The 26,602-nt window shown below is 41.9% G+C and overlaps 1 protein-coding gene across 1 annotated transcript in view; it reads left to right on the plus strand.

Annotated features, from left to right (window-relative positions):
• The first annotated feature begins 15,300 nt into the window (after positions 1–15,300).
• fbxo41 (F-box protein 41) overlaps positions 15,301–26,602 on the plus strand; it is a 73,481-nt gene continuing 62,179 nt past the window's right edge. The window contains exons 1-2 of the mRNA XM_085409779.1: positions 15,301–15,415; positions 18,813–18,921. The gene's annotated coding sequence lies outside the window, so the exon portion shown is untranslated. The remainder of the gene's footprint in view (positions 15,416–18,812; positions 18,922–26,602) is intronic.

Raw genomic sequence — 26,602 nt, forward strand, 5'->3', positions numbered from 1 at the left:
CAAATGTCTCCCACCACCAGCATCTTGAACCATTGATACAAGGCAAAGAATGGATCCACGATTTGGTGTTTAGGTCGTTTGGTCGTTAGGCCAGATAACATTTTTCTAATCTATAGTCTGATGTTGATGAGCCCATGGAAATGGTAGTCTCGGTTTCTTGTTTGTGACAGGAGTGGCACCCAGTGTGGTTTTCTGCTGCTCATCTGCATTCAGAGATGCATACCTGGTTTGCAATGAGTGGGTTGTTTGAGTTACTGTTGCCTTCAGCTTAAAGTAGTTTGGTCGTTCTCTCACCTCGGGCATCAACAAAGCATTTTCTCTCAGAGAACTGACGCTCACTAGATATAATCTCTTTTTCAGACCATTCTCTGTAAACCATAGAGATGCTTGTGTGGGAAAATCCCAGCAGATCAGCAGTTTCTGAAATACCATGAACAGCCATGCCACATTCAGACACGTGTCTAAATGGACTGAGTTGCTGCCATGCGATTTGCTGGTTAGAAATTTGCATTAATGAACAGCTGATCAGGTGAGCCTGATGAAATGACCAGTGAGTGTATATTAGATCATATTAGATTAAATTTGTTATCATTCTTTTGGAATTTCCATTTGTGCCTTATTGCAACAATGAGAAAATCAAAACGGTAAAGATATCATAACTACAGCTACCACAAAAACTCATTGCAACCATGTTACACCATAACGTACCAACATACCATCATATATATTAACTGTTTAGCAGAGGTATGCTACAAGGTATCAAAGACCTCTGAGCACAAGATGTAAGGTGTATGTGTTGTCCCTTTGCCACGTCTCATAAGTTGGGTGACTTGAAATGCTTCTGCCTATGTTTATAATAGTATTGAGTTTGTTATTATTAACCACAGAGAGTGAAAAATACCAGTCAATAAAAAAAAAGTCAGAAGGCTTTCATCAATCACTGTACTTACATATCTATATATATTTACATAGTGGTTCCACATTCAGTAAATCAATGTCGAATAAAAGCAAGTTACTCCTCATCAGACCCCACAATAAAAGTTTTATTTTTCTGTTTTTAAAGGTGAAGAGATTCTTTCTCTTTTTTGTTTGTGAATCTTTACATTTTTTTCATTTTGATGATAACTTTGAGATTGTATGATACACCACCATTTCAGTGTCTGTCACCAAAAAAAATGACATCTGAATTTTAAAAAAATGTCCAGAACAAACTGCTTTTTAAACAAAAAATGTATTTCCGATAGTCTATCAGTTTTATTTAGATGCAGTATATTTAAAAATATATTGTCTTTAATTTCATTGTATTCTCAGCCTGCACATAGTGCATTTCTCATCTTTCACCAGGGAGTGGTGCTTAAGTTCCTGAATGGACCTTATGCATCTCTCTCTCTCTCTGTTACATGTTAATGTTAAGATTGAAATATATTCACGTACTGACTTTGCACTATATCGTGTCTGTTTGTGTGAATACATGTGCTGTGTGTGTTACAGGTACCGGGTGGCAGCACCTGTAGACAGCTATATATGTGTCCTGTAAACAGGAAAGAAATGATCAGACAGGGAGACGTGGCTTGCCGTTTCCTGAATACTCCGCCATTATTTATTCAAATTCACAATTATGCACTCCTTTCATTACTTTTACAGTATTACAACTGTGTATTTACTTATTCTTAACATAGCTCACACACACATTCTCCATAACACATTCCAATGTTATAAACATGACCAATTTTCTTGTAAGACTTGGTTCAAAATGAATTCCAACAAGACAAATCTATAAATCTCAAATAGCTTGAAAGAATGGTATAATCAGCACCATCTTGACATGTGCACTGAATTCACGGAAACAGTTTATGGCAGAAACAAGATACTAAAACAATACAGGATAACGGTGGAGCCGATCACTAACATCACAGAGCATAGGAGGTGTGCGACCCAAACTAATATGCTAACCTTAGCATGCTGCTAAAGCCGTAAACAAATACTTACAAAAGTGTAATTTACTGTACTACACAATGTTGTACGCTTTCACTTTCCAACCGTAATGGTTAGTCTATGCTATATAATGGATGTGATTGCTATTATATTCTATTTCGGGCACGATACGAACCTGTAAACAGGAAAGAAATGATCAGACAGGGAGACGTGGCTTGCCGTTTCCTGAATACTCCGCCATTATGAGAAAACAGCGCGGAGCATGCGCTTCAGGCTGCTAACAACAGGCCAAACCATGGTCTCACACTGCCACCTATTGGTATAAAAATGAAGCGTCCACTACAAATATCCCAGGGTAGTTACCAAGTTTCCTGTTACAATTACTGTAGTTATTTAGGGCATTTCCAAATGGAAATATCACTTACATTGAAAGTGAAATTACTTAAATTAATTCACATAAATGTGATCACACATTAGTGGGTATCACACACTCCCTGACAAAAATAAAATGGCTCCCAACATTCACAAAATCATGACATTTTGAACTTTTGCTTCTCAAATTCTTATTAACTCTTATCAGTCCAAGAACTAGTTATGAAACAAGCAGTGGGGGTGGTGTGTATACAGATGGGGTCAGTGATGCGTGATACTGGTATGGTGAGTATGGTATTGGGGTGCAGTACATTGGTGACTGTGACATACACATGGGCGGCACAATTGCCAATGGTGGGTATGGAAATACAGTGTATGATGGTATGGTTGTGGCAGGTAACTGTGGTGCTGTGCGTTCCCCAACTAGATTAACTGCCGCATGTGACTGCACTGAGGGTTTACCCAGTGATTCATAAGTCAGAAACTGTCGTGGCTTCCTGTGACGGGTAGATCTTCTAATGTCCGTACAAGTATGTCCCGGTGGTTGAACCTGTACGTTAGACTGCGAATGAGTTTCACACTCCTCACCAGACCCTCTGGGTTCAGATAGGTTGTCACTACCCACTTCCATTTCTTCCATCTCCTCTCTCAGAGAACATGGCAGGTGTGAGCATTCTCTCCCAGTTTCCTCTTCGAATTGTTCAATGCTGACGGATGGTGAATGCTCAGGCATAGTCAGTATGTCTTCCATCGTCTGCACAGGTGAATGTCCATTTTTTGTGTTTGTTGTCACTCTAATAGGTTCTTTGGTCTGGTATGACTGAGATGCAGGGTGTTGCTCATGGTCCAGGTTCCTTCTCACGGTCCTTTCAACAGGTGCTCTTAGCCAGTACCCCGAGCAATCACTCTCAGAACCGCTGTCAGAGTTATCCCACATGTCTGTTTGTCTTTGTGCATCTGCAGATCTTTCCATCCTTCGTCTGTTGCGTGTTGTCTTTCCAATCGCAGGCTTTGCCAGGGGGGGAGTGACTTGAACAGGTAAGTCATTTACAAGTAACAGCAGATTGCGATGCAATGTTCGGGTTCTTTTTGGGTCTCCAGCTTCAGGATGGACTACGTAAACTGGGCTATCTGCTAGCTGCTCTTTTACTATATAAATAGTCCTCTCCCAATATGATCTCAACTTGCCAGGTCCTCCCCGCTCACTGAGGTTTCTGACCAGAACTCTGTCTCCTGGCTTAAGCATGACTCCTTTTGCCTTTTTATCATATGTTATTTTGCCTCTTGCACTAGACTTCTTGCTATTTTCACTAGCAATCCGATAAGCTTCCGACATTCGTTCGGCCCATTTCTTGGCATATCCTGTAGGTGAGTATGTTTCATTCTCCCCCTTCAATCCAAACAGCAGATCAACTGGTAGATGCGGGTGTCGTCCATAGAGGAGATAGAATGGTGAGTAGCCGGTGGACTCATGTCGAGTACAGTTGTACGCATGTACAAGATGTGGGAGGTGGTCTTTCCACTGTACTTTTTCCTTTTCGGTTAATGTTCTCAACATCTGGAGTATTGTCCTGTTGAGACGTTCTGAAGGGTTACTTTGAGGATGGTAAGGTGATGTTCTAGAATGTCCGACACCAGATAATTTCTGTAGTGTCCTGAACAGTTCATTCTCAAATTCACGACCCTGGTCGTGATGTAGTTTGGATGGGTATCCAAATCTGGGTATGAAATCCTGGAAAATCCGTTCAGCAGCTGTTTTCCCACTCTTGTTCCTTGTGGGGTATGCTTGAGCAAATCTAGTGAAATGGTCAATTACCACGAGAATATACTCATACCCTCCACGGCTGGCTTCCAAATGCAAAAAGTCAATACACACCAGTTCTAAAGGGTAGTCCGATCTTATACTACCCATGGGAGCCCTGACGTGTGTTACTGGTTTCTTGGACATGATACAGGGACACTTCTGGGTCACATAGGCTTCAATGTCCTTAGCCATAAAGGGCCAATAGAATCTGTCCCTTGCGAGATGTAGCACTCGGTCTGTCCCAACATGACCCATCGTGTCATGTAAATGTCTTAATGCTAAAGTCCTGTACTTGGCAGGAAGCACTAATTGTCTTCTGTCACTGGTACATCTATACAAGAGGTCATTTTCAAGATGTAATTTACCCCACTCGTGGAGGAGTTTATGGGCAGTTCCTCTTACCATCTTGCGTATTTCATCTGTCAGTTTTGCTCCATCTAGTTTCAGCTTGAGGATTTGGCCAATGGCTGGATCCTCTCTTTGAGCTTTAACTAGATCATCATGGCTGATGCTCAGCGAGTTGATATGAGGCTGCTGATGGGGGTCCAGAGAAGAGATATTGAGCATGGCTACCCAAGCAACATCTTTCTGTCTGGCCACCTGGCTTCCATCCCAGACTGCCTTCACTGCCTCATCTGGAAATCCCTCTGTACAAGCAGTTTCATATTTCTCTATATCCAAGGGGAGACGAGAAAGAGTGTCTGCGTCTACATTTGACTTTCCTGGCCTGTATCTGATGTCGAACCGGAAATCTGAGAGCTCTCCAACCCACCTATGTCCCACTGCGTTTAACTTTGCGGTACTCATTACATAGGTTAGGGGGTTGTTATCTGTATAAACTGTGAAGTGTGGGGCATAGTACAGGTAGTCACGGAATTTTTCACATACAGCCCATTTCAACGCAAGGAACTCTAATTTTCCACTATGCAGGTGGTAATTGCGTTCTGCTTGTGTCAGAGTCCTAGATCCATAGCCAATTACTCTCAATTTCCCATGTTGACGCTGATACAGGACAGCTCCTAAGCCCTGGTCAGATGCATCTGTATGCAATGTGAAAGGCAGGCTAAAATCAGGATATGTCAGAACAGGGGGGTTGGTGAGGAGGGTTACCAACTGTTCTAACGCTCTCTGGTGTTTTAGAGTCCACTCAACGTGCTCTCGAGAGGACAGCTGTGAGTGTTTGCTGTTTCTCACAGATTTTGGACACTGAGTTTTGCCTGGCTTGGTCTGAAGGAGTTCATAGATTGGTTTAGCTATCCGGGAAAAATCCTGGATATACGAGCGGTAGTAGCTTAGAAAGCCTGCCAGCTTCCTCACATCACCAACTGTTTGAGGTGTCTTAGATGTCAGGGTTTTGACAGCCTCCAGGTCTGCCGGGTCTATTCTGACTCCTTCAGCGGACACAAGCCGACCCACATATCTGACTTCTTGTTTGAAGAGGTCACATTTCTCCGGCCTCAATTTTACTCCATGTTCTTGGAGTGCCTGGAGAACCTTGCGGAGGGTCTCAACATGGTCGTCAAATGTTTTTGCATAGCAAAGTACATCGTCGAGGTATGGGATGCAACATTCATCTCTAAGAGAGCCAAGCATCTCTTCCATGCTCCGCTGAAAAGCAGCTGGGGCATTTGTGAGACCAAATGGGATGCGAACCCATTCATAAAGACCCCATGGTGTTATGAAGGCAGTGAGGTGGCGAGAGCCCTCAGCTACAAAACCCTGGTGGTAAGCTTTTCCTTGGTCTAAGATGCTAAACCACGAGTACCCACCCAGAGTATCAATCAGATCCTGTATCCTGGGCAGTGGGTGTCGATCAGGAACAGTCTTTTTGTTCAGAAGGCGATAGTCTATGCATAAGCGTAAACTGCCATCTTTCTTTCTGACACAGACGACTGGGGCGGCGTACGGGGACTGAGACTTTACTATCCAGCCTTTTACCAAAAGTTCTTGTATGTACTCTTTAACCTCTTTAAAAAGTGGCTTAGGGATGGATGAGTAGGTTTTCTGAACAGGGATATCATCTTTCAAGTTGATTGCCATTTGCAAACTGGGTATGCATCCTATATCACTACTGTCACGAGCAAAAGCCCCAGCTTCCTCGCAAAGCATTTTGTTAACTTTTGCCTGTTGTTCCTCATTAAGATGGCTGATGTCGACAGGAGGCTGCCATAGGGGTAAGTTGGTATGAGTAGATGTAGAGGTGGCACTATTGGCTGTCACTGTGGGCTTAGATTCTCCTAGTGAGTCCATTGTAATCACCTTCTCAACAGAATGAATACTGCCAAGGGCTGTTTTCCTTGGTAGTGTGATGTTATGTTTTGTGTTGTTGCCCACAGGTACCTCTACAAAGGGCCTCTTGGTGCTTTGCACTTCAAGCAGTCCTTCACAGACATCTAGCTCAGCAAGCTGTGTGTTGTTATCATCAGGCTCAAAGAGGAAAACAGATTCGGACAGGTTCATGGCAGGTGAGACTGGACACTTAACCCAAATCACCTGACCCGCTGGAATAAGGGTGTCATACCTGCCAGTCCGCAGGCGTCCACATTGTGCAGGGGCTTCATCAGCCTTGATGAGGTTTACCAGGAGCTCTGCCTTTTCTGTTGGTATTGACATGGCATTGCAAAGCAGGGTGACGAGAGTTGGCATGAACCGTCCTGGTTGTTCCTGCACAAGTTCCTCCATCACATTGAAACCCAGCAGCGGTCTCTCCAAAACAAAACTGCTTACAAGAAAAGGCACAGTTATTGACAAATTAGGGTCTTCATTCCCTCTCAAATTAACTGTGATTGGCACCCAGCCATCAAATGGGAGAGTGTCACCATTCACAGCACGGACTTTTAACTCTTCTTCATTATCAATGACTTCATCAAGTGACCTTACAGGTGTATCTGGTAGATACTTATTTTTCCACTCTCTGTCAATCATGCTCACTTGAGCTCCCGTGTCCAACAAAGCACTAACTGCTAAACCATTTAGATGGCACTGGGTGAGCGCTTTTTTTCCAATTAGTTTGGCTAATTTTTCACTTTTACTGTTGGGTGAACTGCCAAGAAGTATAGCAGATTTATTTTCTTGGTTATTCTGTCTCTGGGTTGGCACTACATTATGTTTGGTGTCAGCGTCACACTTTGCCAAACTTACAGCAACAGTCTCACTAGTACTACATAGGTCAGATTGGGACGGAGAGTGGGACACGGTCACTGTTTGTCCCGTGACAGGGACCGGCTCCCGTTTCCCTGACGTATTGTTTTCTTCATGCAGCCAACTGCGCGGTGGCCTTCCTCACCACAGTGAAAACAGTGGGGACAGTCGGGGCGGTCTTGTTCTATGCACTTTTCACAGCCATACTTTCTTTCTCTGTGGTGATCGATTTTGATTTTCTTGTACTGGCTGCTCTGTTCAGCTGTTATTTGTAGTGACTGTGTCATTTGTTCAACAATGCTTGCAAGTTTTTCGACTTTCTCTGACAGCTGCTGGATCATATCCACCTTAGGTCTTTTTCCTGCATTTTCCTCTTTCAATACAGGACACTGCATACCGTTAATCTCGACTTGTGTGCTGTGCACATTGGTGTTTCTCTGACGGGTGACTGATCCTAGACGACGCTGTCTTTCACTTTCATCACTCATTACTTTCTTCATTTGTTTAAGGATAGTCTCATCTGTGACATTGGCATCTGCAAGGAGTGGCTTTAACTCTCTACGAATGTCACTATGTTTGTGGCCCAGTCCTTGATACACAGTATGAAGAAATACATCCTGAACTGTACTGTGTTAGAGTTTGTATTGTTGATTGTCATTTATGCTTAGAAATATTTAACCATAGATGCTTAGAGGTGTATAATCAATTGTGTAGTGATAAGTTGTGTGATCTTTAACAGGCTACAGAGGCTTGGTGTGTATCCCACACTAGAATGCACACCTATATCCTGGAAGCATGGGAAAGTTCGTACCTTGTCTTAATTGTTTTATGGTAGGATTAACGTAGCTACGTCTGTTCTAGTCTAAGTGCTTTTCTGTTTAGATGAACTGCTGGACTTCCTCACCGGGGGGGGGGGGGGGGGGGGGGGGGGGGGGGGGGTCTAGTCTACCCTCTTCCTGACCAAGGATGTTTGACCCTTTGATCAGCAACACACACACACACACACACACACACACACACACACACACACACACACACACACACACACACACACACACAGGCAAGGTACTCTTTGTTTGTATGTAGACGTCGTATGTTAATGAACCTATGCATATTCATGTAACCTCAATAAAAGGACAGTGGTACGGGAGGACGGACGAGAGCGACTGGGGTCAAGCGAAGGGACGGCGCTCTGTCCGGTCTCTCCCGTGCACGAGTAACATGAAGAACTTTGCCTATTTGTGTCTTGCTTAGCAGTGTAATTATATTGTCTTCAACGTTCCAGCGGATGGGTTCAAGCTACAAACCTATCATTAATTGGTCCTTCGAGCCGGAGCCCTGGAATCGCATTCACCGAGGGGAGGAGAGGCACGCTGAAAGACTGACGTCAGCCAGGAAGTTCCTGTGGATTCGCGGTCTGTCTTTTCTCCTCGATGAATGACGGTCGGCGGGATTCGGGCTGATATTACACTCTAAGCAATGCCAAGTAAGTTTAAAGAGGCCGACTCTATAACCGTGTCGTTGTGCAGTCTCCGCCACTGTGTGAGGCGTTGAGAAGAGCCCGACTCTATAACCGTGTGGTTGTGCAGTCTCCGCCACTGTGTGAGGCGTTGAGAAGTTCGCTACTTTGTGGAGCGATACCCGGGTTCCTTGCTACTTTGTGGAGCAAGAGGTTCCTCGCTACTTTGTGTGGCGAGAGGTGAGTTCTCCGCCACTTTGTGGGGCGTTGAGAAGTTCCGCGGGGTCCAGACTGTGCTGGACGATAGGCCTATTTTGTGTTGTTTTTGTTGTCGTCGTCGTCGTCGTCGTCGTTGTTGTTGTTGTGTGGGTGTGTGCGGAGCAGAACATGTGGTCTGTGACACCGACTGTTGTTGTTATCATGGGTTTCTAAGCAACCAAGAGTGAGTCGGAGGGAGACAGACGTTTGTGCTGGACTTTGCTCCTGGCAGCACAAAGTATTTATGTAAAAAAGAGAGGGAGCGACGGCTCCACAGCTGCGCGGGTTCACGCAAGCGCGGTCACGCGGGTTTCACGCGGACCTGAGCCGTGCGGTTAATCGCAGGCTTATAAATGGAAGAGATTAAGATGTTAAGAAGTTTTCAGAAAACACACCAGCCTTGAAGAGCGTGTGGAGAAGGCCAGCCCACATCAGCAGCTATGCTCTGGTGGGTGGCTGTCCCCCCACCCCTTGCTGACACAAAACGTTAACTCTTCAGCCTGTGTGCCAGACCATAGACGTAATTGAGGTGGATAGTTGTTAAAAGTAATCTACATTACGCTTGTGGTTGCTCAAATTCAGTACAATGACATGTAAGGTGAAGTGATATAGATAAATATTTAAACTAATGAAGTGCATAGAGGCACTTGACCTGTGTGGAAGACTGTCGTCTTATTATGAACCATTGTTGAGATATACAGCACACCTGTGAAAACAACTAATATGCTGAACCCTGTATGAAACATCTAAAAGTACATGATGGAGAAGCTGTGTTGAATATGAAAGTGTAAGACTTTGCCACTGTGGGCAGAGCAACTACTGTGTGATGTTGCGTTGCGGTTTTTTTTTTTTTCTTCTGAGCTGATGAGCAAGCTACACATTATCAGATCAAGAGCTGTCTGAGAACTACTCAAAGAGAGGGAAACAGAGCTATGAGTGTGCACCGTTCCCGTGAGCAGTTTTCCTGCACCTTGACTCGTGTGTGTAGCATCAGCATCATGTGTTTGTTTATTTGTTTTGTTGGGTTAATAATAATTAAATAAACTGGTGATCATATTTATGGATCACCATGGCACATATCATCAGTCATGTGATTTATTTACGCAGATCACAAAGTGAGTGTGAATGTGTCTGACATCACAGTGTTTTTGTGCACTGTGCAAAAGTAATTGCCTTTGATTGTGAGTGACAGCGGTGATTTTGCAGGTCGCCAGCTATTGTAAAAAAAAAAAAAAAAAAAGAGTGAATAAGAGGGAGAATTTATATTGTAGGAAAAAAATAATCATAGGAAAAAGGTTTTGTGTTGATCAACCAAAAAAAACAACTATAATTTCATTTTCTGCTTTTAAGAAAGGATTGTTCACAAAAACAGAGAGAGAGAGAGAGAGAGAGAGAGATGTGTGTTGGTTAAGCAGTGATGATAATAATGAAATGTCTTAGTTTGTCACTTTCAGGTGAAAAGCAGACCTGAATCAATTTTCCACATGCAGCGGTCGGAAGAAAGCTATAGTTTAACATCACTGGAAACATGCAGGCCAAGTTTCCGGCTGACTTATTTACAGCGCCATGTGTCTCTCAACCTCACAAGCAAGTGCTCACTCCTCCCTGAGGAATGCAGCTCCAAAGAGCAATAACATGGCAGATAAAGACAGCAGCAAGTCCTGAGCAAAGAGTCCCAGCAAAGCAGCAGCAATGTGGACAAACAGCATCAAAGAAGAAGAGCAAACCCATCATCCTGACTGATCGGATGAATGGCACTGTGTTTACAACAAGCTGAAACTTCACTGTGCATGTGAAGAAAACGTTTGAGGAGAACTGAACAGTTGGAGTTTGACATTTGCCACCTGTGGAGTAAAATGGCAAGAAGAGACAGTGGAACACAGGACAAAGCTGAAGGAGAACTGCCGGCTGTGGACTGTTAAAGTGGGAGAGGACAAAAGAGTGAGAGGACAACAGAGTGAGAAGACTAGGTGAGAACACATAGGAATTATTTAATGTGGGAAATCAAAATTTGGGTTAGCAAACCTGGGGAAAAGAAAACTGACTGCTTAAGTTGGAAAATTGAGACGGAGTCTGAAACATTGTGAAAATAGAAACATATACAAAATCACACACACACAAGCAGAACATGCATTAACCCTACTAACAATTCCAAACACAAAATGACTCATGAAGACTCATAGCACATTAGTTAAGAAATGATCAAATAGCAGAGAAGTGTGTAGGAAAGGCAGAGAACATGCTCTGCTGGAGATGCAGCTCCACAGACATGCATTAAACCTGCCTAATAACACAAACACACATGCAATGAAAATTAGCTTGTTATCTTTCATCAGTGTTAAAATAGTGTCAATTTAGCAGACACTTGTTATCAAATGCTGAATTTATCCAATGCAAACATTTTTATACTCAGCATATGTCAAATCACCCTAAATTATTGCAAAGATACACAGTTTAATAAATGTATTAGCAGTTACCCCATTCATTGAGCTCATCTCATGGCAAACTGCATCTTACGAGCAACCAAAGAAATGTTAGAGTTTGTATTGTTGATTGTCATTTATGCTTAGAAATATTTAACCATAGATGCTTAGAGGTGTATAATCAATTGTGTAGTGATAAGTTGTGTGATCTTTAACAGGCTACAGAGGCTTGGTGTGTATCCCACACTAGAATGCACACCTATATCCTGGAAGCATGGGAAAGTTCGTACCTTGTCTTAATTGTTTTATGGTAGGATTAACGTAGCTACGTCTGTTCTAGTCTAAGTGCTTTTCTGTTTAGATGAACTGCTGGACTTCCTCACCGGGGGGGGGTCTAGTCTACCCTCTTCCTGACCAAGGATGTTTGACCCTTTGATCAGCAACACACACACACACACACACACACACACACACACACACACACACACACACACACACACACACAGGCAAGGTACTCTTTGTTTGTATGTAGACGTCGTATGTTAATGAACCTATGCATATTCATGTAACCTCAATAAAAGGACAGTGGTACGGGAGGACGGACGAGAGCGACTGGGGTCAAGCGAAGGGACGGCGCTCTGTCCGGTCTCTCCCGTGCACGAGTAACATGAAGAACTTTGCCTATTTGTGTCTTGCTTAGCAGTGTAATTATATTGTCTTCAACGTTCCAGCGGATGGGTTCAAGCTACAAACCTATCATACTGGCTGAGTACTTTACATCTGAGTTGGTATGCTTCGAGGTGAGCAAGATCTTTTGTTTGAGACCTATGACTCGATACAGAAACTGTTGTGGTGTCTCACTGTCACTTTGTTTGGTGCACATGAGTTCCTGGAAGAGTTCTGTGTTGTTTTGCTCACCAAGGTGAGAATGGAGGAAGTCTTTAAGCTCCTCTACTGTCAGTTCATCCTTGTTCATTAGCATGTCTTTGAAATTACCAGGTTTGATAACTCTCATGACAGCCCTCACAATTTCGGCATCATTAAACTGTTCTTTGAGACCCTCTTCAATCTGGCGGAAGATGCTGTTATAACTGATGTCTGATCCCTGGTCTCCAATCTGGCCCCCGTGAATCTTAAACTCCCTGCGATGGAGGTAAGACAAGTCTCTTAGGGACACCACCTTGTCATGTCTCATGGGTGCTTGAGTTTCAACTAAGCTGTCATTGTGTGGTGTGCTTCTACAATGAGCCTGTGATGGTGTCTGAGAGGTGAGTTGAGAACCTGATGTGGGCATGTACTGCTTAATTTTCTTAGAGAGCTCTTCGTAACTGAAGAGTATTTTTTGTAGTTCTATATCACGTTGGGAAACAGCAGTAGAGCTGGTATTCTGGGTCACACTGTCAGTTACTTCTGTACCACTATTATGACCATCTTCTAAAAACATTGCATTAGTTGGACTCATTTCAACACTGACATCATGAGGCTGAGCATTTGGACATAGATCACATGAATCATTACCAGTGGCAGCCTGTATCTGCAAATCAGAAACATGACCCTGGGTAACAGCATCAACAACATCTTTCAGTGACAATAAGTGTGACATGCCCTGATCTTCTGACTCTAATAAAGCCTTACTGCACATGAAACCACTGATGTACTCGAAGCAGCTGTCTTCATCCCCTGACTTAAGGCAAGACTGATCCACTCCTGGCACTGGACCCAGAGACTTGGCAATCTGGAACAGTTCATCAGCAGAGAGGGTGAGAAGGTCTTTCTTGATGGCCCACACCAAGCTCCTCCTCTCACCTTCCGCCATGGTTGCTTCCCTATCCCTTGCAGTGGGTCACACAATGTCAGCTTTCGTACAGTTTTTGCCTTGATGGGCGATGGTCCGAGCACCAAGCAGCACCAAGCAGTCCTTATTTATCTTTTTTTCCTTACTACTTGTCCATTGCGCTAGTTGTGACACATGGCCAATGCATTTCCTGCACAATCAGTAGCATCTATTCTCCATCAGGCAGCAGCAGGTGTAGGTAACAACCAGCAGACTGGACTTGTCGGTGTTTTCTTGCCACTCTTGGCCCAAAGTACCGGTATTACTGGATCAGCTCCCAGCCTCAAAGGCAGGACTGATCCCGGACGAGCCCCCAGAAAACTGTTACAGGTACCGGGTGGCAGCACCTGTAGACAGCTATATATGTGTCCTGTAAACAGGAAAGAAATGATCAGACAGGGAGACGTGGCTTGCCGTTTCCTGAATACTCCGCCATTATTTATTCAAATTCACAATTATGCACTCCTTTCATTACTTTTACAGTATTACAACTGTGTATTTACTTATTCTTAACATAGCTCACACACACATTCTCCATAACACATTCCAATGTTATAAACATGACCAATTTTCTTGTAAGACTTGGTTCAAAATGAATTCCAACAAGACAAATCTATAAATCTCAAATAGTTTGAAAGAATGGTATAATCAGCACCATCTTGACATGTGCACTGAATTCACGGAAACAGTTTATGGCAGAAACAAGATACTAAAACAATACAGGATAACGGTGGAGCCGATCACTAACATCACAGAGCATAGGAGGTGTGCGACCCAAACTAACATGCTAACCTTAGCATGCTGCTAAAGCCGTAAACAAATACTTACAAAAGTGTAATTTACTGTACTACACAATGTTGTACGCTTTCACTTTCCAACCGTAATGGTTAGTCTATGCTATATAATGGATGTGATTGCTATTATATTCTATTTCGGGCACGATACGAACCTGTAAACAGGAAAGAAATGATCAGACAGGGAGACGTGGCTTGCCGTTTCCTGAATACTCCGCCATTATGAGAAAACAGCGCGGAGCATGCGCTTCAGGCTGCTAACAACAGGCCAAACCATGGTCTCACACTGCCACCTATTGGTATAAAAATGAAGCGTCCACTACAAATATCCCAGGGTAGTTACCAAGTTTCCTGTTACAATTACTGTAGTTATTTAGGGCATTTCCAAATGGAAATATCACTTACATTGAAAGTGAAATTACTTAAATTAATTCACATAAATGTGATCACACATTAGTGGGTATCACATGTGCGTCACGTTCAGTCACTGCTAAAGTCTTCTCTCTCTCACAGTCAAGTGTACAGGCGCAAACACATAAGAGCACCTCTGGTTGTGGCTGTGTTCATTTTAAGCTACAGTGAAATCAAATCAAAACACCAGGCAGTGCATTCACTCTGAGGTCTGCAAGCTGCAGAGCTGAGCTTCAGCTTTCACAAGCTGGAGCTCAGCTTGTGAAAGCTGAAAATTTCCCCACATAAAGAGGCATTCAGCCTCTTCCACACCAAAAGGATATTGATTGAGTTGATGCTGAGGTTTTAATGACCTCCTTTAATTAAATGCACCCTTTTAGTCAGCTATTATCAGAAAGAGTGTGTTTGCATGTGCCTCGAATAACACATATTCATGCAAACACTGAATGATATCATTCAAGTGGATCAATTTGCATCATTGTGTGATTATGTGTTTAATATCAGGAACACAGAGTTACAACAGCGTGAGATTTAGTATTTCACAGCCTTTAAAACACAACATCTTTTATTATTGTAGCACCGACTGGATGAAAACATCATTGTTTGCTTTACACTGATTTAAATCTGTGTAATGATACCTCCATTTCTGTGGAAAGTACTATTCTCTTTCACCGGCCATTTTATTACATATAACTGGTCAACTCTTCGTTAACCCAAATATTTAATTAGCCAACTCCGTGCATTCAGGCGTATAGGCACGTGTTGAAAGAAGAAAGGTGATTTAAGTGAATTTGAACATGGCGTGACTGTTGGCCAGATGGTCTGGTCTGATTTTTTTCAGAAACTGCTGGTCTACTGCCATTTTTCGCCTCGAGGGTTAACAGAGGAAAAGAAAACGAGAGAAAAGCAACAATATCCAGTGAGAAAATGCTTCGTTGATGTCAGAGGTCAGAGAAGAATGGACAGACCTGCTTCCAGCTGATGGTAAGGCAAAATTAACTCAAACAACCACTCATTACAACCAAGATATGCAAAAGATCATAACAATTAACAGAGTTTCACTTAAACCGGGAAATTAAAAGACTGGAAATACATTACGTGGTCTGATGAGTCTCAGCTTCTGCTGCAAAATTCAGATGGTAGGGTCAGAATTCATGTAAACAACATAAAAACATGGATCCATCCTGCCTTGTATGAGCAGTTCTGGCTGGTGGTGGTGTAGTGGTGTGGGGGATATTTTCTTAAATGCCACAGCCTACCTGAGTATTGTTGCTGAGCGTGCCCATCCTGTGTACCTAACTTCAGATGGTTGCTTCCAGCAGCAAAACACACCAAAATGTCCCTAATACACTGGCCAGTGAGTGTCCACAAAGACAGTTTTAGCACTTCTGGTTGTTAATGTTACTGAGTGAGTCCTGTTCTGTAGGAGAACCAGTCAAAATCAAGATGGATGCTTGTGTCTTTGTATCAAATGTATATAAGCAACGCATGCAAAGTAAAAGAAAAGCTATAACGTGTGGATGACAAAGACAAATTCATGTTTGCAGACTGCTACTTCTAAACCATTAGTACAGAATATAGCCACAGGCTGTGAAGCATGGGACAAACATCAGCTGCTGAATAAATCCCTGGAATCTGATTTTTGCTTGTGTATTATTTTTTTTCTCTTTTCTGTCACCACAAAGAAGCCTACTGTATGATTAGCAGAAGAGTTATGACCCCCATTATAACACACACACAAACACGCTGCACTCAAAGGTCCAGAAAATTCTTTAACTCTGTGTTATCAAAGAACCACCCATAAAAAATGTGATTTGTTTACCATGACTGCCTGTAGTGAACAGCAAGAAACCATCAGAGTTGGAGAAATGAGCACAAAAGAAAGTGAAATCTGCCAAGTTTAGTTCTGCGTGCTGCTGTCCACATGCAGCCCAACATGTATCTCAGCAAGATTAAAACAGCACAGCCAAAAAGATAAAAAATAAAAATAAAAACAAAAACCTAACAAGAAGCAGAGTGTTTTGTGAAAACCTTGACATAATTTTAAAGAAAATAAATCGAATCTTTATCATAAAAGTTATGATCAAAGCTAAAACAAAAGCCAGTGAATGGTGAACTGCATTAAGCAAGTCCCTCAGATCCTGAGACAGACTGTTTGTGACACAATCTTTTTGAGTTTTTGTGAAATCCTTGAGATGGTTGGGAAGACAGCTGCAGAGAAATGGTGGCAAATCCAAATGGATGAAATAATCATGATACAAAGATCTCAGTCTCCAGTTGTTATTCCTGTGATCTATACACTACTCTGTCCCAGTAACACAGTTTTATTAGCATTAATATGCTAAATGGGAACAATAGCCAGAAGTGACTGATTACCATGGCGGTGTGGGGCTCGTGCTGGCCAGTCACTAACCAAACTCAACACCACCTTGAGCCATAAACACACCAGCTATCCCATCATAAATTAACAACAATGGAGGACAAACACATCATAGCTGCAATAACTGTTACTACACTGTAAATTTAATGCATTCACTTAAACATGAACAGTCCCTAAATCTTTGAACTAGCTGCCCTTAGTCGTTACATCTATAAAGCATGTCTAAGAAATACTTAATACTTGGTAAATGGCCTATATAAATACAGGCCATTTACCATTTACCATTTTACTTGTGTGACTTTTTTAACCATTGTTCCAGTTATTCCAGTATCACCGGGCTGTAGCCCATCCAAAATCCTTGTGTTCCGTCTCTAAATCTCTCAAAGAAAATGTACCAAAATTATCCATTAGTCATATTATTTGAATTCACATTATCCTAATTGAATTGATAAATTGTATTTCTCACAGATTCTGTCTCTAGCTTGCATGAATCCTAATTCCTAACTTTAAACACATTGCCACTGATACATTTATCAGGTGGAGATACACATCTTGTCTGAAACTGTTACAAATGATGTGTTTTGCTCTAAAACTGTATAGATGATCTTTGAAACCAAGCATCTTCAATTTTTTATATCGCAGGTGAACTTAAACACGTATACTTTTATTCTATAAAAACTCAAAGAAATTAGCTGTTATTAATTTACTGGCACTTTTTGGGACCTGTGTTGACATCTGGGTGATGCAGAATTGTGTAAAAAAAGAGAACAAAACAATAAAACAACCAGTCACGGCAGATGGCTCCCTCTTCAAATGTTGGAGGTTTTTTCAGTTAAAAGGGTGTTTTTCCTTCCCACTGTCGCCAAATTCTTGCTCATAGAGCAATATAAGAAGCGCTATATAAATGTATTGAGTTGAACTGAATTGAGAAGCAGTTATCAAAACAGCTGATAATTAATTGTTATGTGGACTGACTAATGATTGGCAACAAACAAAATACTGTTAGATTTATCATTAGTCAACCCTATCAGAAAGGACTTGGCGACAGTGGGAAGGAAAAACTACCTTCAAACTTCTTATAGAACCAGACTCAGAGAGGAGCGGTGATCTGCCAAGTACAGTTGGGGTTGAAGGGAGAGAGGCAGACGTGCTGTAGAAAAGAGCCAAAGATGGATAATAACTAATTATTAAATGCTGAGTGGTGTATAAACACACAGAGTGAAAAAGGTGAGTGAAGAACCTCAATGCATCATGGGAAGCCTCTAGCAGACTAGACCTATTCCAGCCTGATTAAGGAGGATTTAGGGTCACCTGATCCAGCCCTACCAGTATGCTTGATCAGAAATAAATGTTTTAAGCCTAGTCTTAAAAGTAGAGAGGGTGTCTATCATCTGAATCCAAACTAGGAGCTGGTTTCTGAAAACCTGTAAAATGTCTCCCATTTTACTTTTAAGTATCCTAGGAACTACAAGTAAGCGAAGTGCTCCACTGGGGTGATGCGGTACTATGAGGTCTTTAACATAAGAGGGAGCCTGATTATTCAAGACCTCGTATGTGAGGAGAATAATTTTAAATCTGATTCTGGATTTCACAGGAAGCCAATGAAGAGAAACCAGTATGGGAGAAATATATCTCAGCATATGTTGAATTAAAAGACCCTTTCCGTCTTCTTCTGACCAAAGACACGTGAACATGCTGCCTGGATGACAGAGATGTTACCTCACCCATGTTTACTTGATGTTAATTAATAGGCAAACAGGCAGCTGGTAGGACAAAACTGTCTTTTCAGTTTGTGATGGTGAGCTGCTGAGCTGGATGAATATGATGTCTAATCAATTTCCACCTCCACAGCCTGAGTTGGTACAATATCTTCTCTCTATCCTGAGGACAGAAGGGCTTTTTTTTTCTTAATGATTCACATTTTTGCATCTGCTCCTCTCCCCCCTCTCTCTTTCTCCTTCTCTCCTCCCTCTTCCTCTCCTCCCTGCTCGTCCTCTGCAGGCCTGCTGCTGCTCTCTGCTGCAGAGACGGGCTGCGTGACGTCACTGAAGGCTGGAGCGGTCCCTTGATTGGAGCAGGAGGGGGAGAAAAATGGGGAGAAGATTAGGAGGTGAGTGAGACCGCACGTTTCTTTTTCTTTTTCCAACATCCCTCTGTCTTCCGATCACGTTTGTGTCAGCGTGTGTGTGTGTGCATGCTTTGTCGCTTCACTGCTGCCGCTCCGCTCTTCCCGTGCAACGAATTTTATGCAACGTCGGGAGTCCGGGTCCAGCAAGGAGCCAGTGCTGCCGTGAAAACACAGGAGAAAATCGGGTACACGCCAGGTTGTCCCCTCCCCGTTGTGCACGGCTGCTGTCACGAGCATCGGTGTGAATTAAGCTGGACTCCGGGCCTAGGCTTGTGTGTATATGTGTGCGCGCTTGCAGGGGCGTTCGTGGCTGTGAGATAACATTTGGTGGTGCCGCTCGTCCACACCCACTTGATCGGCTGCTTGTGGTTGATCTATGTGCGGTGCAAAATGTGAGGATCAAAGATCGTCAGCGCCGGATGATCCAGTGGTTGCTGTCACGTCGCTGGCGGCTGTCAGGCGACAGCTACATGCAGCTTTTCAGGGATCGCTCTGAGACTTTGGCCGGCCTTGGCCTGTAGGAACTGGACAGGTTGTATGTAGAAATATTAGGATGCTGTCTGTTATAAGTTGCATGTGTTTGCTTATTGAATGTGCTCACACAGCTTGAGCATAAATCTGCATGTTTCCCCCCCTTATAGCCTATACAGTGTTCACTGCACAGATTTGTGCTGTTCCTCTGAGCACACTTGGATTCAAGAGGAAAGTGTCAAAGGAAGTCATGACTCTATATGCATGGTCTAATAATAATAATATACCCGAAGGACTCCTCAAACTCCCCTGATGTACCCTCAGCTCTTAAGGCAGCATGCTGCTAGAGTTTGGGAAACTGTCATATGACTACAGAGCTGGAGAAATCTCAGAGTCAGTGGGCCTTAGCCTTTATGTTGCTGCTGTGTTTGTAGAAATCTGATGTGACAAAAGTTGGGGCAGTCATGCTGAAAAAAGAGGGATGGCTGCAAGATTAGAGCTGAGTTTGTACAGGGTGGAAGTAGATTGAACTCTTTTGCAAACAGAGCTGTCAGGGCCTGTGAGTGCTCATTATATTTAAGGAAGAGCTGTGTCCTTTATCTGCAATGCAGTTATATACAACATGCTTGTGCAGACAGTATGTCAGTTTATAGCATAGCCGGTTATCAGTTTCCATTCGTCATGCAAATGTCAGTGCAAACAGATGGTTTCCTGACTGATCACATGTGAGGCAAGTATTTATACAGATGCACAATACTTACTGTCTGTACTGCTATCTATCTGGTAGGATCCTTTGATGCAGGTCTTGCCATGGTGACACCTCCAGGCACTCCTCTGGAAAATATTTTTTTGAAGGATTATCTAAACTTAAATTATCTTAACTTAAATCTCATTGATTATTTGGACATTAAAAGTGTACATGTCCAGGTAAAACCTGCTTAAAAATGTTCATTGACTTTGCCCCAAGTTTCATCAAAGTTTTTAAAAAGGTCCCCGAACTACTACAGAAGTTACACTTCTGCCACCGTCTTTGCTGTTTTCCCAAAGATTTTAATCTGCATCCTTTCAGTATGCAGTTCTCAAACTGAGGGGTGGGGTCCCACTGGTGGGACAGAGTCACTATGAGCAACAAACTGAAAAATGTGACGTAAAGCTGAATGAAGTAGCTTCTTGTAAGGGAAATAAACAAGTGTTTGCTGGGGCTGTCTTGGTGACATCTGCTTTAGTCAAACTGAGATGTTTTAATAATGAGAAAGAACAAATTTAGTTAAATAGGTGTTTTGGTGCTAAAGACATAAACAAAGTAAGATTTTGGCATTTCTGCTAGTTTTTTGGAGTAGCAGCCATCAGCTTTTTTTTTGGTGCTGGAGCTCATTATGTTCTCCTGGCTGTGTTTTGTTATGTACTTTATTTCTAGAATTTAACGTAGATTATTTAGTTATTTTTATTTATTTCTGCAGATGTACAGCCTGCCAACTGTTTTCTGTATGACATTATCAGTCTTTCACATCATTGTGGGGGATTTTTGGCCTGCTCTTCCTTACAGTGTTGCTTCAGTTCGACTCTTTTAAGATCTTGCCAGGGCTTTTCAATTGTCTTGAGGTCTGGACATTAACCGGGTCATTGCAACATTTAAATTCTTTTCTTTTTCAGCCAGTCTGTCGTAGATGTGCTGCTGTGCTTGGGATCATTGTCCGGTTGCGTGACCCAGATTGGGCCAAACTTTAGCTGTTGGGCAGATAGCCTTACATTTGACTCAAGAATACTTTGGTATACAGAGGAGTTCATGGTCGACTCAATGACTGCAAAGTGTCCAGGTCCTATGGTTGCAAAGCAAGACCAAATCATCACCCGTCCAACATGGTGCCAGCAGTGCTGATATGCTCTGTTTTTGTTAAATGCACCGCCTAAGCAGTGCTGCAAGACACTTAGAGAGAATAGGCTTTCCCCTGGTAAGCTACCAAACAAGCCATATTTGTTCAGTCTTTCTCTAATTGTGCTATCATGAACTTTAACATTTGACATTCTGATTCCTGTTAGAGTCTAAGATGTAGCTCTTGGGTTTCTTGCAGTTTCTCTGAGCACTCATGGTCTGACCTTTGGGTGAATTTCCTGGGATTTCCATTCCTGGGAAGATTGGCCTTTTGTTAACACACACACACCTGTATGCTCCAGACCAGCAAACTGCCAAAACATCTACTTTCATAGAGGTGGTCATACAAGTGCATTTGATTAATTCCTATTGAAGCAGTTTTTCACAGGACCATATATCCTGCTACGCATGCTACAGACAGCACTGAGAGTGTTGTAAACACTGGAGTTGAAGTTGCATTGCTGGACAAAGTACTTGTCTGGCCATCAAGTACAGATCGAATATCAGACTCATGGCTCTGTCCCAGAGCATTTAAGCATTTCTGATGGCTTGTGACTATCAACGACTGTATTGACCCTAATGTAGAAATGATTCTTGTGCCATATTTACTTATCTTCATTTATTGTTTTAAGGTTTTTAAACTTAAAACATCAAAAAGTGATATCTAAAAATGTTATGAACACTATTTAAATATTTAACCCTCACTTCTTCACCTGCAACTTGCATGTTATGCCACCACAAGCCCAGGATTAATGAGTATAAGAGGACTTCAGAGACAGTCAAAATGCAGCCACAAATCACAGAGGCCATTTTCTGCATCATTTCCTCCTCACGTCCTCTATAGGAGCTTCATCCCCATTATTGTTTAGGCAGGCATGGAGGGGCTTAATGTGCAAACATACAGTAAGAAGCTTGCTGTAGTCTTTAGAGAAGATGCGCAGTGGAGAGAAAGCAGGAATCTAACATCCCTGAGTGGAGGTGACAGATGTGTTATCTGCATAGGCAGCTGTTTAAATGAACTAATTGCTGAAAAAAAGCGTATGACGTATAAATTGATCTTATTAACTGTTAAGAAATTTGCAGAAAAAATTTGTTTTTGTATATTCCCTCATTAGCATACCCACATTATTGTAAAAACCCTCTATTTTCCGGGGAAACGAACAAGCAGAATACAAATGCGCCTACATTGTCAGTATTGAATTTGTACAGTGCACAGATTTGCCCACATAATGAGCATGGACTTGTGGCGTTAGGGTGCCTAACAACATCCTCTTGGCATGCTTGTATGTACATGTATACTTGAATGTAATTGCTTCAGTGAACAGCTGTCTGGATCAATAGCAGACAGCGGCGAGCCAGAGGATGAGTCTGTCCATAAGCTCAGATCGGCGAGAGGCTGTCGCAGCCTTGTCCTGTCCCGAGCTCGATGCTCATCAGAGTAAAGTGGGCAACTGCCCAAATGCCAGAAGAAAAGTTCTGATTAATACATCCAATCCTTCAGTTGTAAAAAGGACTGATGTGTCAAAATCTTAATACTGAACACATCTGTTAAGCTTTGTTACATTTCCTTACCACTTTTTTTGTGTGCACTGTAGTAAACGCACAAGGAACTTCAAGCAAAGTGATATTATTCCATCACAGGAGTACTACTATAAATGACTTTCCTTTATTAATGCAATCTGATGCGTAGTTTCTTTACCAGTCATCAGAAATACAGAAATATTTATTCACAAAATCACATAAAAATTATTTGGTTTTGTGTGAACTACAGCGTTTTATAGTTAAGTGGTTATTTGTTTTTAGTTTTTTGGTAATTGAAAATCAGGAATGTTTTGAATATTTACATTTGAGGAGATGCTGACAGAGCCTTTTTGGCATTATTGCTTAAAAACTGATCAGTTTTCTAAGTTTGCACAGATCTTTAGAGGAGTGTGTGTATATGTGTGTGTATATATGTATGTGTGTATATATATATATATATATATATATATATATATATATATGTATGTATGTATGTATGTATGTATGTGTATATATAGCCGAAAGGGATTCTGAGTAATACTGTGACATGAGATGAAATGCTTCAGACGAGTGGCCCATTGTGTAATAACTGAAGTGTACCAAGTCTTTTTCGACATAAGCGATTAGGCTTGTCCTTTGTTGTCAGGTAATAGGCCCACGGCTATGAGGTTGTCCTGTCAGGGGAGTGCCATGGCTTACTCAGGGCTAACATACTTTGATGTAGTCATGTAACCCAAAAGGCTTTAGGAGCTTTCACTAAACCTCTCATTAAGTTTATAAAGGAGCCTATAGTGTACTGTAATGTGTCAAAACTCTGAAGGATCCTCATCTGTGTCCCCTTTAATTATTCTTGATACAACTGGAAGCCACGCAGAGCACTGGGGCGGGGTGATGTGAAACATTTTGTCGCACTTTGTTTATTTTGCTCTGCGTTTTTATCATGGTATTAACTGTAGTTGGAGGAGCACATTTTCCAAAGGAGAAATACCAGCAGGGATAACGGCTCCATTGTTAAAGCGTGGGTCGAGGAGGATGATCGTGTCGCACCTCTCCGAGAGGCTTGCACAAGTTTGAGCTCAGCGCTACAGCATCTCCAAGCGATGCTTTGCAGAGGACTGGCATGAAGGCTGTGATACACCTTGAGTCATTCTCCTCCTCACACCTCCGAGCAAAACAAATCTTTGTCGGCGAGCACGAGCACGCAGAAATAAATCTGAAGTGACTGCGTGATAGAACCCCAGTGACAGCCTGTGAAACAAAGACTGCGAGACTGAGGGGGTATTTCGCTTGTGACTGGTCGCTTTTATTATTTATAAATGAATTCAGACCATCATTTGGCGTTTATCCTTTAGAGCTGAACCTTTAATAGGCATATCATTAATGCAGCCTGAGGGCCAGCTCATGATTTATGCACACGGTGCAGAGATTGAGCTTTCTGTTGCAGTCGCTGCAGCGGTGTTCATTGTCCTCAAGCAGGAGTTTGAAACTCCAGCTACGCTAAACACAGTTCAGTCAGAGACTCTTAAAATCACTTACAAGGACCATAATGAGCATTAATAGTATCCTCAGTAATAAACACATAAACGGGTGTTTAAACCTGAGCTTGATCAACAATAACAAAAATATAGCACATAAACAGGATGTTGTGGCTTTGGATAGAGCAGAGTGAGAAGTGTGTACACCTGCTTAGAAACGATTTGCTGATGTGAATAAGGCAATTATTGTGAGGCCTGAATGCAGCAGCTGATGCCAATCAGTTTCTTTGTTTCTCAGGTCTCGTCAGTGGCAGAGATGGTTGAGCCAATCTTGACTATTTTCAGCAATTATCTCCTCCTGTTCAATTACTGTTAGATTTTGAAAAATAGCATTAACATTTGTTATCTCTCTAAACAAATGCATGCATGTCTGCTCTTTATCTTTTCAGCAGCATTGAGGTTCTAGACATTTGACACGACAGCTACCGATTGCCTGCATGTGAGGCATTTAGGGAACCCTGGTAAATTGTAGTGATTACACTCGCCACCAAAAAATACATTTTGAGCAAGGGGGAAATGCTGCAGAGAAATTTGGGTGTAGCTCCAAAAAGTTAGAGTTCACCTAACACTACTTAGGTCAACCTGGTTATCTTGTAGAAGGCTAATTCATTGCTAGTTTATATTTCATTATTTAGCAACTTCTTTTGTTAGCTTTACCTTTCAGGCTCACTTCATCTGTTTTATATTAATTAGCAAAGACTAATCCTTCAAGTTGTTGTGTCCTTAAAGATCTGTCATTTCAAAGAAGTACTTACATGTCTCTTAGTGCTCACAGCAACTGTTTGGCTGTATGGTTGTGCATTTGGTACCACTGTCATCTCACAGCAAGAAAATCCTGGGTTTGAATCCATCAGCTAGCCTGCGTGGGTTCCCTCCGGCTTCCTCACGCAGTCCAGCAACTAGTGTGTTAGGGTAATTAGTGGTTCCAATTGGCTGTTGGTTTAAACAAATCCCTCTGTGTTAGCCTTTCAAAAGATGGGCCCAGAGTATGCCCACCTCTCGTCCCATGACAACTGGGATCACATCCAGTCCAACCACAGCCCTGAATTGCGTAACTACAAGGATGTGAACATTGAAATTGTAGCTACAGAAAATAATCCAGGTTGCTCTTCCCTAAACATAAAAATAAGTGGTTACAATAATTATCGCTTATCATAATCATCATCATTATAAAAATTTGCTTATGTAATGATATGTTAATTAGCCACATGGAACCCACTTAAAGCATGATAGATAGTTAAAAGAAGATCATTCAAGTAAAGGATAATATGAAAACACATTGGAATAAGTATGGACAACATAGCCTCAAAATTATATCTCGATATTTCAAGAAAACCTGCAATAATGATACCTGAGATGTTATCTTCTCCTTTTTAGCCTGGTTATACTTGATGATGTATTCTTTGCCTCAAGTGGTGAAACAGGTTTGTTGTTTCCACCTTTAACAGCAAGTTTTCTTGCATATATAAGTACTTTGTCTTGTTGGAGGTTGTTAAAGCAGCTCTATTCTTAGATACTAAATTGTCACACAAGGCTGACACGTGGCTCTTGCAGCTCTCTCAGACATGCCCGAGCTTGTGTGCACTATAGGATGTAAACACCTGGTGTTGCTATAGCAATAATATCACGATATGACATTTTTATGTCACGTAAAAATTTATACTGAAAATGTGTTTAAAACTAAAAATAATTGTTTTATTTATTAGGAAAATAACAGTTGAATTCATGGTTTTATATCCAAATTTGAGCACAGTGGTCAGAAATGAATCAAGGATAACATTCAGCCACTAATGCATTTTATTTTGTATTCAGGAATTTAATTAAATAAATTTAATTTGACATTTTTATCAAAAAAATGATGTTCTGCTTTAATATTTTTTTCTTTTCGTGTAAAATATGAATTTGAAAATTCATGGATAACAAAATAATATTCAAAATATCCAGTTTTGATCAAAGAACTTGAATATACCGGCTGGTTAAGCATTACAGGAACATAAGAAATGATTGACAAAGCTCAAAATTGACACCTCCCGGTTGCTTTTCTCTCTAGTCTGCAGATTAGTTCAGTATTAAAACCTGTTATCGCCTCTTCTGCTGAGAAACACTTTCACTCCCTCTATCTGCCCTGTTCTCACTCACCCTCACACCTCTGTGTGTCCTGATAGATTTCTTATTCTTTATTATTACTTTTCTATATCTTTATATCTATCTCTATCTTCTCTTTGAATTGGACTCTTTTCACCTTTGACATCTTGCTTGATGT

This window comes from Rhamphochromis longiceps, linkage group LG6, assembly GCF_057381845.1.
Source record: "Rhamphochromis longiceps isolate RC_006_pf linkage group LG6, R_longiceps_female_GT1.1, whole genome shotgun sequence".
Taxonomy (NCBI): Eukaryota; Metazoa; Chordata; class Actinopteri; order Cichliformes; family Cichlidae; genus Rhamphochromis; species Rhamphochromis longiceps.